This window comes from Chelonoidis abingdonii, chromosome 3 (assembly GCF_003597395.2).
Source record: "Chelonoidis abingdonii isolate Lonesome George chromosome 3, CheloAbing_2.0, whole genome shotgun sequence".
NCBI lineage: Eukaryota > Metazoa > Chordata > Testudines > Testudinidae > Chelonoidis > Chelonoidis abingdonii.
In genome coordinates this window covers 114,516,996-114,533,353 of record NC_133771.1, presented here as the reverse complement: position 1 = coordinate 114,533,353, position 16,358 = coordinate 114,516,996, and positions in this window count along the sequence as shown.

Here is a 16,358-nt window from a genome sequence, read left to right as displayed (position 1 = left end):
CATCAATTTATGAATGAGACTATAAATGTCTCCCAAAGAGCTAGTAGCTTTTCAGCCTCTTGAGTTCATGCACTATTGGAAAATATAATATCTACTCCTCTCCATTATAATTAGAATAATTACTAATGATTCCCTCCAATGTAATTATGGAACTATTTTCCAGTATTTTTGAAATAAACATGATTAACTACATCATTTCCCATCTTCCCATATAGTAAAGTAGAGAAATACAGCATTTTTTCCAAAGAATTCAGAAATTTTTCAAATAATTTCTTGGTTTAGGGTCCAGCCCATGATTTATGGTATTTTAATCTATAAACATTTCTACCTTTTTGAAAAGCAGCCTGCTTGCTCAAAAGGTATTTAATTTTGCAAATTATTTTGGTTCTGTTTAATAATGTTCAATCCTGTATTCTGTAGCACTGCAGTGAAGAACATAAAAACATTTAAGAAAAGAAGAATTACAGCTTTTGTGGAAGCAGAGAAAAAGGCAAAGCCACCTCAGAAACACAGAAAGAAGGGGAACTGCACTGAAGTGTTTGTAGGCTGGGGCAGGAGAACCCAAATAGTGCTATGAGATATTTTTTTCACAATTGTAATGAAAATAAGTATTTTTTTGCTGGGCCCAAAGAAACATTGAAGAGATGTTTACTGAGGTGTCGTGCCATGCCTAAACCCTGAATTAATTATATTCTTGGCCTTTGAGTCTTTCATGGGCTAAATGTTGTGTCTTGAGGCATCATTCAATCTAGTGACAGACCTGGGAAGGGGTTATGCTATACAATATCCAGTAGCTTCCATCTTCTGCCTTCAGCCTTAACTGCAAAACCTGCATAACACAGCTGTAACACATTCTCTAACTTCGCAGTAGAACCTGCCTTTTGCAATGACATAATGTTCAGGTGAAGGCATGAGATGATTAAGAATTCAGCAAAAACATGAATTTCCATGAGCAGTATACATTTTTATTTTCTCATAGTTCTTTATCCACCAGCTGCTCAGGGACATTTCTCAAATGCCTGAGGACAGACCATTTAGTGAAAACAAAAGAAACAGGCAAACAATATGAATGAGACAACTCTAGAAGTCAGTTCTGCCCAAAGTACTAAATGCATTAAAAATGTCTACTACTATCATCATCATCATAAATTCATGGATAAGTGCATCAATGACTATTAGTCAAGATGGTCAGGGATGCAACCCCCTGCTCTGGTTATCCCTACGACTCTGACTGCCAGATACTAGGACTAGACAACAGGGAATGGATTACTCAATAATTGCCCTGTTCTGTTCATTCCCTTTGTCATAAACATACAGCTAATGGTAGCATAAAATCCCTCTTTACCCTGTAAAGGGTTAATTCCTTTTTTACCTGTAAAGGGTTAAGAAGCTCAGATAACCTAGGTGACACCTGACTCAAAGGACCAATAAGGGGAGAAGATACTTTCAAATTTATGCAGGAGGTCAGACTAGATGACCATAATAGTCTCTGCTGACCTTAAGTCTACAAGTCTATAATTATAGGCTGAGCAAGTGCAAAATGGTGGTAGGATGTGCATTTGGACATTTAAAAGCGTGCTGGAGCAGTTTACTGACTCGGTTAGACCTCAGCGAAACCAATATTCCCATCTTTATTACTGCTTGCTGTGTGCGCCACAATATCTGTGAAAGTAAGGGGGAGATGTTTATGGCGGGGTGGAAGGATGAGGCAAATCTCTTGGCCACTGATTACGCGCAGCCAGACACCAGAGTGGTTAGAAAAGCACAGCAGGGTGTGCTGCGCATCAGAGAAGCTTTGAAAACTAGTTTCATGATTGGCCAGGCTATGGTGTGAAAGTTCTGTTTGATGAAAACCCATTCCTTGGTTCACTCTACTTCCCTGTAAGCCAACCACCCTTCCCTCCCACTTTGATCATCACTTGCAGAGACAATAAAGTCATTGTTGTTTCAAATTCATGCATTCTTTATTAATGCGTCACACAAATGGGGGGATAACTGCCAAGGTAGCCCAGGAGGGATGGTGGAGGAGGGAAGCACTGGGAGGGGTGGTAGAGAAGGGAAGGAGGGAAGGACAAGGCCACACTACACTTAAAAACGTATTGAATGTCAGCTTTCTGTTGCTTGGGCAATCCTCTGGGGTGGAGTTCTGATAGCACGGATTCCTCTCCTCATACAGCAATCAGATCCAATACCTCCCATTCAGTCAATGCTGGAGCTCTTTTGCGATTCTGGGACTCCATGGTCACCTCTGCTGATGCGATATGCATGGTCACCTCTGAGCTCGCCACGCTGGCCAAATAGGAAATGAAATTCAGAAGTTCGCGAGGCTTTTCCTGTCTACCTGGCCAGTTCATCTGAGTTGAGAGCACTGTCCAGAGCGGTCACAATGAAGCACTCTGGGATAGCTCCCAGAGGCCAATACCGTCGAATTGCGTCCACCCTATCCCAAATTCAACCCAGCAGGGTTGATTTCAGTGCTAGTCCCCTGGTCAGGGAGGAGTACAGAAACCAATTTTAAGAGCCCTTTAAGTCGAAAAAAGTGGCTTCGTCATGTGGACGGGTGCAAGGTTAAATTGATCTAACGCTGCCAAATTGGACCTAAACTCGTAGTGTAGACCAGGGCTTACACAGAACTTCAAGATGCATTTCCCATTGGCAAGGTCAGGCAATAGCATTCTAGCACTGTGGCTCACAGTTTAGAGAGCACTACATCAGAGTGTGCTTAAGGAATACATAAGAACAGCCATAATGGGTCAGACAAATGGTCCATCTAGCCTAATATCTAGTGTTCTGACAGTGGCCAATTCCAGCTGCTTCAAAGGGAATGAACAGCATAGGGCAATTTATGATACTGGAGTCATCTTCTAGTTTTCAGGACAAAGGAAGAGTCTGGGTGGGAGGGTTTGGATGATTTATTCTTGTATCTGGGATTTATTCTGATTGTGACTGTAATTTCTGGGTTTTTATGTTGAAGTTTTCATGTCAATAAACAGTCTATGAGTTCAACAATAACAGCAACAGTTCAATAATAAACATGAGTACAAACAGGAGAATTTCTCAAATAACCTGCTATTAGGAAACAAAAACAGTAAACAACCTAGTGAGAAGAAGGAGCTATCCCTAATTTTTGTTCCTTCATCTCGCTAGGCTGTTCACTGAATTTCTCTAATAACCTGCTATTAGGAAAGAAAAACAGTAGACAGCCTAGTGAGATGAAGGAACAATATTTAGGAATAGCTAGGAAGTTATATAATACATTTACTTGAAAACTGAATAAACGGTACCAGTTTTCATGACTAAAATGGCTTAAATTAAAGTAGTTTCATTGAATAAATGCTATAACTGAATAACTGAATAAACGGTACCAGTTTTCATGACTAAAATGGCTTAAATTAAAGTAGTTTCATTGAATAAATGCTATTAAACTTTTATGTATTCTGCCTCTGAAAATAATATTTTAAGGTGGGAGGAAAAATATGTTAAATAAGTAATCCTGTGGCAATAGTATTTACATTATGATTGCTTTTAATTACAGCAAAGTTGGAAATTATGCACAGAGAGGTTGAGGGCTGATTTAATACTGAGGGCCGTTAGCATAGAATGTAATTTATGAATTAAGGGTATTTGCAGTGATAACTTACTGAAAGAAAAGAGGCAAAAGGGATAATGGAATGGAGGGAAGGGTACAAAGTTTACAGAGCAATGGCTGGGAAAGGGAAGTTAGGAAGAGGGGAAATGGGATGGGAAAGAAAGAGGAAAAAAGCAGCAGAAGGAGGGAAAGTGAAGCAGTGGAAAAGCAAGAAGGAAGGAGTGGGAATTGGAAGGGGGACAAGGCCCTGAGGCAGCAAGGTGCTTAAGTACATGCCTAACTTTAAATATATGTGGGAGAAAAAGGTGAAGGGGTATTGCCAGGTATGTGAATGAGAGATGCACAGGATTTCTATGTATGGAGCTGGAAACAGTCTATCAATGGAAGGATATTGTTATTCAGGATTTCTGTCTATAATGGGTCAGTTATTCCACAAAATAAATCATGTGTTTTGGGAAAGGAACAGACAGAATTAATCAGGGGAGGGGGGTTGGTTATGTGGAAATGTTGAACACATAGGGACATGGTGGTGGGTGGGCAGGGAGAACCCAAAGGTTCACCAGGGATGGAGATACACAGAAGGAGGGGACCGAAAGAGATGGAGGGAAACCCCAAACCTTCCCAACTCTCATGATACAGATGAACAGGAGAGAGGTATGGAGGCTCTCTGAGGGATAGAGTGGGGAAGATGCCCCACAACTCCCACCGTAACCCTCCTGCTGCAGCTTCCCACATCCTGCCTTCCTCTTAGCATTGTTGCAAGAAGGTCTGCTTTTAAAATGGTAATAATGATGCAAATACCAGTTTTTCAAGGGTGTAACTCATTGGAGTTTTTGCTGATTTACAACAGTGCGTCTGATGGGTGACTTGGGCTCAATCTTCCATAAACGTGTGATGGGAAATGCAAGATGAAGACACAAGGTCTTATTGATTTGAAGCAGAAATAATGTCCCTGCCTCATTGGCTGTGGAAGATCTTCTGGCAGTGGAAAATGATGCATCATAGTAAGGGAGCACCTGATTTAGGGGAATGCACAGTGGGTATGCATCTACAGTGAGATGCAGGGGTTTCCTTTGCAATGGCTCATGCACACCATGAGGGTAGGTATAGGTAAAGCATGTGTGGGAGAAGGCAGGGCTGGAAAATATGCTGCTATGCAGCTCTGCATAGGGGTGATGTTAGAGCCATGGTAGCTACTGCAGCTACGACTGTAGAACAGGTCCCTGCACACTCCAGGGCATAGGATCAAAGGATTCCTTTCCTCACTTATCCTCCTAGTCCCAGCTCAAATGCTTGAGTTGGTCACTGTGGAGTGGATTTGCCCCTTATTGGTATTTTAACAAAATGTAACTTGCCATGCTGGCAAGTAGAGAATTCCAAATAAACACCAAGTGGACATTTTTGATGTTGTTGCCATAAATGTTGCATCTTGAAATATTTTAAAATGTTCTAAAAAACTACATATTGCACCTGAAATTTCAAACTGTTCCTTCTTTAAGGAAGCTGCTGCCTACTCTGTTAGCAAAAACACATAAATGTGCCTATGGGCTTGCGCAGTACTGGATGTGTGCACACAAGTGCCCGATGGAGTTGCATACACGTGACTAGATAGCTGGCTAGCTAACCATGTGCCTGGGCAGGCAGAAGATGTGGGTGTACACTTTTAGAAGTGTGTGCATCACACACGAGTGCATATACAGTAACACCTCACTTAACATTGTAGTTATGTTCCTGAAAAATGTGACTTTAAGCGAAACAATGTTAAGCAAATCCAATTTCCCCATAAGAATTAATGTAAATGAAGGGGTTAGGTTTCAGAGAAATTTTTTTCACTAGACAAAAGAACTGTATTGTGTGTGTGTGTGTGTATATATATATATATATATATATATATACACACACATACACACAGTATAAGTTTTAAACAAACAATTTAATACTGGTACACAGTGATGATGATCGTGAAGCTTGGTTGAGGTGGAGGAGTCAGAGGGTGGGATATTTTCCTTACTGCTAAATGATGAACCAGCAATTGGCTGAGCCCTCAGCAGTTAACTCTCTCACTCTACAAGGCAGCAGGAATGGAGGGAGATATGTGCATTTCCCCTTTAAGTACGCTGCCTTGTTAATTAGATCAGCTTGCTGAGACTGCAGCCCTGGTGTGTCCCCCCTGCTCTATAGAATATGGGGTAAGTGGGGTGCAGGAGCAGGGGGGAGGGGAACACCCTGACATTAGCCCCCCTCTTCCTTCCCTCCCCCCAGCACAGCAAGCAGGAGTTTCGGGGAGCAGCACATGGCAGTGCAGGGAGGGACAGCTGCAGTTGCTAGCCTGCTGGTTGGCCGCAGCACAGGGAACTTAGGGGAGCAGGGAGCTGATGGGGGGCTGCCGGTCCACCCTGGTTCCAAGCCCCCACCAGCTAGCTGCAACGGGCTGCTCTTCCTATAAGCAGTAGACAAAGCAGGTGGCTGACAAACGACGTTAGAAGGAAGCATTGCACAACTTTAAACAAGCATGTTCCCTAATTGATCAGCAACGTAACAACAAAACAACGTTAACTGGGACGACTTTAAGTGAGGAGTTACTGTACATGCATGGCAATGTGTGCCTACAGATTGACTGAAAAAAGCCCAAGAGACTAAGATAGGTTAATAGGCTAAAAGCAATGAGCTCTCTTTATCCACAGAGCTGGTGCAGCCTGGGAAATGGCAGTGCAAGATTCCTTATACTGAATCCTTGCGCAGAAACTACAACTTGGGTTCTGGGCATGTAAATAACTCATTCTCTGTATTTCTTCAGTCCTTGGTTTCTATGTCAAATAGAACTAATCATGTTGGTGGATTCAGTGGAGTCCTGTCAAATAGGAAATAGATTGAAATCAACCCATTTTACATATGATATCCAACAGCCATCAGATGGTAATGACTTTCTGTTACTACCGAGGGTTAGTGGATTCACACCAGCAACTTAGAGGAGAAGAGCTCTATACCCCATTATCAATCCCCTGAGCAACTCAGTCTACCACTGTTAAATTGTTTTCAAGATGAGTTTTGGCTTCAGAGCAAAATTCAAGTTTTCCCCTGCTCTGAGCTGTATTGATTTATGGCACTAGATATTCAATTCTTTACTTGTGACTCAGAAACTGAATTTCCATAAACAAGAAGGGTTAGTGAAATATTGAAATAGATGGCTGTCTGAAAAATGCTTGCAACTCATTTTTGATTATAAAAAAACCAAAAGCTCAGCTTGGCTTGCATTTATAGTGGAATGAAGAGAATCTGTAGCCATGTGAAATGGGGTTTCAGGAAAGGTTTTAAGGACCAATTACCGTAAAATAACTCGGCTTTGCTTTAAATGCAGGGATGTCAATAACAGACCAAATGTTTTCTCAGTGTTGTTGTTCTTGAAGCCAATGATACTAGGGTAATGTAGCTGCAGTGGTGCCTTTCAGCTTTTTGTTCAGCTATAAAAAGCAGCAGGGGCATCAAATATTGAAGAGCACCTCAGGCATCCTTCTGAATTTCTGTATGTTTGCTCAAGATCTGCAACATTGTAAATGCTACAGGGATTTCACTCAGGTAAAAGCCTTCAGCACATTCATGCAGGTCAAATTTTAGGGCAGTTTTTTACTAAGTAGTCCTAAGGGATTACGGGTACAGAAACACTAGAGGGGACAAGTCCCATTCTTTTGAGTTTTTTAATGCAGAGATCTCCTCACTTTTCCATACCTCTAGGACATCTCAAAATAAGCATTCTGGGGGTAGGGGGTGGTGATATCACTGAAGCAGAGTTTTAGGGGCTTAAGTTTTAGAAAGACTTAAGGACGTTAAACAAACAGTAATGCAGAAAGTCACATCATCGTCTTCTGAGGCCATTTGTAACACTGAACTGCTTTAAGGTATTATGTCTTCACAGAGGGTTTTGCCATGATATTAATTTAACAGACTTTTCAGGAACTTTGCCACCAAAGTCCTTTCTTGAAATCTTCAAAGCTCTCTACAACTCAAATCAGATTTAAAGAACTAGCTAGAGTCTGATTTTAGAGATAAGGGTGAGTTTATACATAATCTATGTGCCTTCCATTAGAATGCTAGAAATTTCCAGGTTGCCAACGGAATGAATGCTTTAAAAAATAGATTTAAACAAGAGGAGATGCTGTATAATATATAAGCCCATACAAAGAAATGTATTAAGGTGAAGTTAAGGTTTTGAGCAAATACCAGCATATTGCACGATGAGCAAGTTAAAAACATACAGAAATAAAAAAGTTACAAACCCAAGCAACTCAGGCTTAAGGTGTACTTCCACAACAAGACACAGACACACTCAAATAACAACTGCACACCTAGCTAGTTATACTGGTAACCTTGTAGTATTCTCAGAAAGAAGCAGAAAGTATTGTACTATTTTATTTTTTATCGTTAGGTTCAGAAAGTGTATTTTCTTTGAAGTTGTAAAAGCGTATTCATTTGAATAACTTTAATTGTGATAATTCAATCTATCATCTATTAAAAAAGGATGAATAAGCATCCTTTGAACATCCAACTCTTTAAAAAGCAACAAAGCATTTGTCTTTTTGAAAATGGTTTCCCCTATGACCGCTATGACAATATAAACCTTGGTTTTGGATTACTGAATGAAAACTGAATTTGTAATGAAATGCATTGAGAAGTTACATTTAACAAAGCCAGTAGCACTGCAAACTCTTTAGCTACCTAAAGAGTATGACTGTTCTGTGTAATGAAACCGGTGCAAATCTGAGACTTTCTTTTTGATACCTCTGCTGATGTGTGATCTGTAGTAGATGGTGGTTGTGCATCTCTGGGTGGAAGAGTAGAGGATATGCATTAGATCTGAGCCTTAACCAGTGGGCGGGGCATTCACTCAAGCCAGGGCTTTATAAAGCCGCACACAAGCGACCAGGGAGCTGTGCGACCAGGGGCTGCTAACAGGGAGTTTCGCAAGGGAGTTTGGAAGGGGAGTAGGAAGGGAGTGGGGGTCCCTTGTCGGTCCTATCTGTGACCCGTTAGTCCCTTGAAAACCTATAAATCAAACTAATCCAAAACCTTTTTCTTTAAAGCAGAGCAGACAGGGGAGTTTTGGAGAGGGAGGTTTGACCAGAGAAAGCTTACGAGGGATGGTTAGGAGGACCCGCAACACCTGTTGCCAGCACTGCTCTGTCATCCTCCATACTGCGCCTGTAGCCAGACAGAGGCACCAGAGCCACGGATGCTTTCTACCCATTGCTCGGTGTGGTTTTGCAAAGACTGTAACTTGCAATTCACCACTTACTGTATCCATCAGGCCTGGCGGGGGGCATCCCAATGTGAAAAGTGCCTACTGGTGGAATCTCTCAGGCAGCAGGTGGGAGAGCTACAGGAGAGGTGGCTAGGTTTGAGGAGCATCCGATCCACGAAACAATTCTGGACAGTGTCCATGTGGAGACAGCTGAGGTAGCTGTCCAGTTCAGCAGGACTGCTGACGCACCACTGGTGGAGGAGAGAGATGGCATCAGGGTGACACTGGCAGATGGTTACTGTCTGACAGCGGGCAAGTGCTCCACCGCCTGCATGCAAACGCCTCCATCCCTGTGGGTAAATAGGTAACCTGTTATAGCCTCTTCTTGATAGGAGAGAAGGAATCACCCCTACAGTAAAGAGGAGAAGCCTCATACCCCTAAGAGCTGGGAGGTCTGCTGCCACCACTGAAAATAGGAAACGTAAGGGTAGTCGGTGTCGAGAACTCTCTGCTGAGGGAACGAGCGCCCATACGTCGCCCTGACATTTCATCTCGGGAGGGTATGCTGCTGCCGGGGCCCGTATCCAAAAGTTACAGAGCAATGTCGAGGATTTATCACGGCGTCCATGCACTACTACCCCATGCTACACATCCATCCATGTGGCACAAAATGATACTGCGAGGTGTGACGCTGGAGCGGATCAAGAGTGACTACAGGGCTGGGAGTACGGGGTGAAGAGTTTGGAGCGCAGGTGGATTCTCTCTCGATTCTTCCTGTCAAAGGTAGCGGGCCCGGGCATGAGACAGATGCATCATGGAGTGTGATGCCTGCTGCGAAGATGGTGTCGCCAGGAGGGCTTTGGGCTCCTCGACCAACGTGGGATGCGATTCGATGAGGAAGGATGCTAGGCAGAGATGGCAGTTCACCTTTCGAGGAGGGGAAAAACCTATAATGCACACAGACTGCTAACCTAGTGAGGAGGGCTTTAAACTAAGGTTCGACGGGACAGGTGAGCAAAGCCCACAGGTAAGTGGGGAACAGGAAGACCTGAGAGAGGTCGGAAAACAAGAGGAGCCGGTGGGCTAATCAAGCAGAGAGAAAGGAGGGTCAGGCAAACTGGGAGCAAGATCAAACCAGTATCTTAGATGCTTATATAACAACGCGAGAAGTAATGGGTATAAGCAGGAAGAACTGGAAGTGCTAATAAATAAATACAACTATACATTGTTGGCACTTCGACTGAAACTGGGGGATAAAAACATGATGGAAGTTGGTGTGGATGGTAATAGTTCGCTCAGGAAGGATAGACAGGGAAAAAGGAGGAGGTGTTGCTATATATTAAAAATGTACACACTTGGACGAGGTGTAGATGACATAGGAGACGGAAAGTGTTGAAGAGTCGCGTGGGTAGGAAAAAGGGGTAAAAACAAGGTGATGTGCGTGCTAAGGAGTCTACACAGGCCACTAACCAGGTGGAAGAGGTGGATGAGGCTGTTTTAATCAACTAACAAAAATCATCCAAAGCCCAAGATTGGTGGTGATGGGGGACTCAACTATCCCGATATATTTGGGAATAACACCGCGGGGCACAGACTATCCAATAAGTTCCTGGACTGCATTGCAGACAACTTTTTATTTCAGAAGGTTGAAAAAGCTACGGGGGAAGCTGTTCTAAGACTTGATTTTAACAAATAGGAGGAACTCGTGAGTAATTTGAAGTAGAAGGAAGCTTGGGTGAAAGTGACATGAAATCATAGAGTTGCAAATTCTAAGGAAGGGTAGAAGGGAGTACAGCAAAATAGAGACAATGGATTCAGGAAGGCAGATTTTGGTAAGCTCAGAGAGCTGATAGGTAAAGGTCCCATGGAAACAAGACTGAGGGGAAAAACAACTGAGGAGAGTTGCAGTTTTCAAAGGACACTATTAAGGCCCAAAAGCAAGCATTCCGATGGTAGGAAGATAGAAAATGTGGCAAAGACCACCTTGGCTTAACCACGAGATCTTGCATGACCTACAAAATAAAAAGAGTCATATAAAAAAATGGAAACATAGGTCAGATTACAAGGATGAATATAGGCCAAATAACACAGGCAATGCAGGGGCAAGATAAAAAGGCAAAGGCACAAAATGAGCTCAAACTAGCTATGGGAAATAAGGGAAACAAGAAGACTTTTATCAATACATAGAACAAGAGGAAGACCAAGGACAGGGTAGGCCCACTGCTCAGTGAGGAGGGAGAAACAGTAAACAGGAAACTTGGAAAATGGCAGAGATGCTTAATGACTTCTTTGTTTCGGTCTCACTGAGAAGTCTGAAGGAATGTTCTAACATAGTGAATGCTTATGGGAAGGGGTAGGTTTAGAAGATAAAATAAAAAAAGAGCAAGTTTAAAAATCACTTAGAAAAGTTAGATGCCTGCAAGTCACCAGGGCCTGATGAATGCATCCTAGAATACTCAAGGAGTTAATAGAGGAGGTATCTGAGCCTCTAGCTATTATCTTTGGAAAGTCATGGGAGACGGGAGAGATTCCAGAAGACTGGAAAGGGCAAATATATGCTCCATCTATAAAAAGGGAAATAAAAACAACCCAGGAACTACAGACCAGTTAGTTGTAACTTCTGTGCCAGGGAAGATAATGGAGCAAGTAATTAAAGAAATCATCTGCAAACACTTGGAAGGTGTAAGGTGATAGGGGAATAGCCAGCATGGATTGTAAAGAACAAATCGTGTCAAACCAATCTGATAGCTTTCTTGATAGGATAACGAGTCTTGTGAATAAGGAGAAGCGTGGATGTGGTATACCTAGACTTTAGTAAGGCATTTGATACGGTCTCGCATGATATCCTTATCGATAAACTAGGCAAATACAATTTAGATGGGGCTACTATAAGGTGGGGCATAACTGGCTGGATAACCGAACTCAGAGAGTAGTTATTAATGCTTCCAATCCTGCTGGAAAGGTATAACAAGTGGGTTCCGCAGGGGTCTGTTTTGGGACCGCTCTGTTCAATATCTTCATCAACGACTTAGATGTGGCATAGAAAGTACGCTTATTAAGTTTGCGGACGATACCAAACTGGGAGGGATTGCAACTGCTTTGGAGGACAGGGTCAAAATTCAAATGATTCTGGACAAATTGGAGAAATGGTCTGAAGTAAACCGGATGAAGTTCAATAAAGACAAATGCAAAGTGCTCCACTTAGGAAGGAACAATCAGTTTCACACATACAGAATGGGAAGAGACTGTCTAGGAAGGAGTATGGCAGAAAGAGATCTAGGGTCATAGTGACCACAAGCTAAATATGAAAGTCAACAGTGTGAATACTGTTGCAAAAAAGCAAACGTGATTCTGGGATGCATTAACAGGTGTGTTGTAAACAAGACACGAGAAGTCATTCTTCCGCACTCTACTCTGCGCTGGTTAGGCCTCAACTGGAGTATGTGTTCCAGTTCTGGGCACCTGCATTTCAAGAAAGATGTGGAGAAATTGGAGAAGGGTCCAGAGAAAGCAACAAGAATGATTAAAGGTCTGAGAACATGACCTATGAAGGAAGGCTGAAAGAATTGGGTTATTTATATTTAAGAGTAGGTTAGATAAATGTCTATCAGGGATGGTCTAGACAGTATTTGGTCCTGCCATGAGGGCAGGGGACTGGACTCGATGACCTCTCGAGGTCCCTTTCAGTCCTAGAGTCTATGAATCTATGAATGGATAGTCAGCTATTTTCAGTGGATCTATGATGATTTATACCAGCTGAGGCTCTGACCTGTTTTATGCAACCTACCTTAGCTGATACACAGTGTAGTTTTTTATATATGGATATATTGAACACACACATCTGTCCTCAATCTACAAATCATTAATGTGAAATTATAGTTAGAAAGGTGACTAAAAAGGACATTGTGAAATTCTATACTTATTCTCGTGCTGACTTCCCTATGAGGTACTGTGTGCTTAGTTTACAGTGCCTGCAAAGTCTTATTTTTTGTAATACATCAGCCTAACAAATTCAGCCAGAGACCTGAAGCTCAAAGGGTTTTCTGTTTCTTACGTCAAAACTTCTGCAATCATAATTTAACTGAAAGTTTCCTGGATGATTCACAAGATAGTTTAGACTCCAGTTCACATTTGTATACCTTTGTTGGCTCTCCAGTACTAAGAGGAGTAAACAGTTAGGGTCAAAATTTTCACACTTGGATGCCTGAAGTTAGGTTGCTAAATGCAAGTGACCTGATGTTCAGAATTGCTGAGCGCCCACAAATCCCATTGAAAGAGGCACATGGCTATCTCACCACACACTGTCATTTTATCTCACGTGTGTTTTAAGGTCATGGTTGTCGCAATCAAAATCTCTTCTGAACAAGGCATACTAATGTTCCTTACTTTTATTCATAAGGCTTAATATATATATATATGCATAATGTTTCATAGTTTATTTCTAGTCAAAAAATAACACATTTGTCTCTGTGCAATACCTACATGTCCTGTAAATGTCTCTCTCTCAAAGCCTCCTTTGTTAGCTTTCTTTTTTTTTTTTTTGGTATATGGAAGATGGCAGAGTCTGCTTTTGAAAGGTTAGTGACATCATATTATCTTTTGATAAATGTTGTTACATTGATTTTTTGTGCTAGTGAGTGGCAAACAGAAATTTCATTTACTGCTTGTCACATCTGTACTTAGAAATCATTTTGCACCTGTAGTATATGTCATTCTTCACAATGGGGACAAATGATGCTTAGAAATAGAGAAATTGAAAGATTTTTGTATTATTCTTTTGCTTCTTTATGCAACAAATCCCTAATCTGAATAAGGTTAAAATCACATTGCAGCAGGGCACCAATACTCTGTTTTAAATACCTTTTGGCTATTAATGGACTTGAAGTTTACATTTGCTGTTTCTGTTACCTTCACAGAATAAAATCATAAGTAATCATCATTTGCTCTTCCCTGCCTTTGAATCAAGCATCTCAAAGCACTTGACAAACATTAATTACGCCTCGGAGCAAGCAGCTGTGGTAGTTAGTATTATTATGTCTAAGTAGCAAACCTGTTGTCTCCAGCTCTGTGTGCAGCCACTGTTGCATTTTTTTACATTTACCATTCTGGTATTTCTCTAGCAGTTAATGACCATATCAGTACCAGTGGGAATGTAGGAGTTCATTCTCAATATTTAGCTGAGGTTTTAATAAAAAAAGTCACATTCAGGAAGAATCCTGGGTAATGATTGGCTGAAAACAGCCATGTAATGAGTCTGTAGAAAGTCCATAATCCTAAAGTGTGGAACAACGTTAACCAGTTAAATTTCATATCCAAATGGTTGCAAACAATAGGCTTCAAAGAATTTTGCGAAAACTTAGCACCTAACATTGATCATGGTTTTATGTTGGTGTAGCTCCATTGACTTATTTGGAGCTATTCCTCATTAATCATAGCGCCAAACAAAATCAGGCTGTAAACTTTTTCTGGCACTCCAGTTTCATCACCCCCTTAGATCATTAGTTTAAAAATAACAGCACTTTCCGGAGGTTTACATATCTAGATGGATGTCTAAGCTAGGTGCTTGAATGAATGTAATTATGAGTATATGCAATAACATATACATTGTCTCTCAAAGTAAATTAAACCTCAGTCAGACTTTAGCTTAAAAGGTTAAATCACTTATTCCAGCCTACACAGTGAGTGGGAGAAATAGAATAGAATCCAGGATGCGTCAATTCTTGATCTTTTCCTGCTTATTCCAAAATTATTAAAATGTAGCAGTTATAAATACAATTGAATATGTATTTTACATTAGCAATGTGACCATATCACCTCTGTTATTTCAGTATTGTGCAATTCCCTTGACAGGAGTATTCTGTATAAAGACAAAGGCTGAATGAAGATAATCCTCACTCTTCAAAATTTTCATGTGAGTAACAGCTTCTGTTTGACTGGACTCTTCAGTTTGGATTGCCAAATGGCAGAAGACATAAATACTACATTTGCCTGGATCCAAGAGACTGATTTAAAAAACGAAGCTGAAGATTATGCACTGCATCTCCTAGAAAGTAATTTGTCTTTTGCAGGCGCACTTACGGGAAGAAGTGGTTTCTGGAGTAAGGCAGAACATGGAGAAGTTTGGTTTAAAATATGCATCTGTTTCTACAGATCCAGATTGTATAACTTGGTGAATATCACACTACAGGCATTGCAGTTATTGTACATTTTGGTTTTTAAACAAAGTTTTCTAAGTAAATTTTTCAGGTTGTAAACAAGGGCTTTATTGTCGTATGCTTAACATTTATGTACTTAAGTCTGGTTTTACTCTTCCAAACACTGATGGTGCCTGATTCTCCACTCCACCTCTCCAATGTAAGACCTCCACTCTCCAATGTAAGACCTCCACCTCTCCAATGTAAGACCTCCACTCCACCTCTCCAATGTCTCAGAGAACAGATCTATATTCCAATAAAAGAACCTCAGTACCAAGTCTCAGACACAGGGTCAATTGACTCAGATTCACAGGGCTCAGGCTGCAGAGCTAAAAATGGCAGTGTAGATATTGGGGCTTGGGTTGAAGCCAACATCCGAGACTCTCCACCCTTGCCAGGTTTCAGAGGCCAGGCTCCAGATCACATCCCAATATCTACACTGTTATTTTTAGCTCTGCAACCCAAGCCCCACAAGCCCAACTTAGTTGACCAGGGCCCTGACACTCAGTAATAGAGTGGAGAATTGGGTCCCTGCGGTGGGATTTTTCAAAAGCAAAATTCCCAGTTACATCAATACTAGTCACTGCTGATCTCCACTATTAATTTTCTGTGTTGAATACACGCACTATAAATGAGAAAACAAACTGTTTAACATTCACAAACTTAGAGGAAAAGACAGTGCTATAGAAAGCTCAGACAAATAGGTTTGAATAACAATTTCCAGTGATTCTAATAGATATTAACTGCATTATAATGCCTGGAGATGCTTTACATATTGTAACCACCCGATGGCAGAATATCCGCGTAAGTGCTTTTGTCAAGGTTCCTTACCCACTCTGAACTTTAGGGTACAGATATGGGGACCTAAGCTTAATTACCAGCTTAGATCTGGTCTCACTGCCACCACTCTCAAATTAACTCCCTTTTTTGGATAGTCTTGAGAGACTTCCTCACCAAGTCCCTGGTGAACACCGATCCAACCCCTTGGATCTTAACACAAGAAGAATTTAACCATCCCACCTTCTTTCCCCCCCCAGTTCCTGGTGAGTCCAGATCCAATCCCCTTGGATCTTAAAACAAGGAAAAATCAATCAGGTTCTTAAAAAGAAGGCTTTTAATTAAAGAAAAGAAAGAAAAAATATAAACTCTCTGGGAGACAGCACACCAGCGTATCTCACAGACAATAGATTGAAAACACAGGATGTTCCCCTGGGCAGAAATCTTAATACACACAAGAATATCCAATTTGATAATTCCCTTAATGGCACCAAAACAAGTCACAAACGAAAATAAACATAAACCTATTTATTCCTTTCTAAAACTTACTACTCTGATAAGA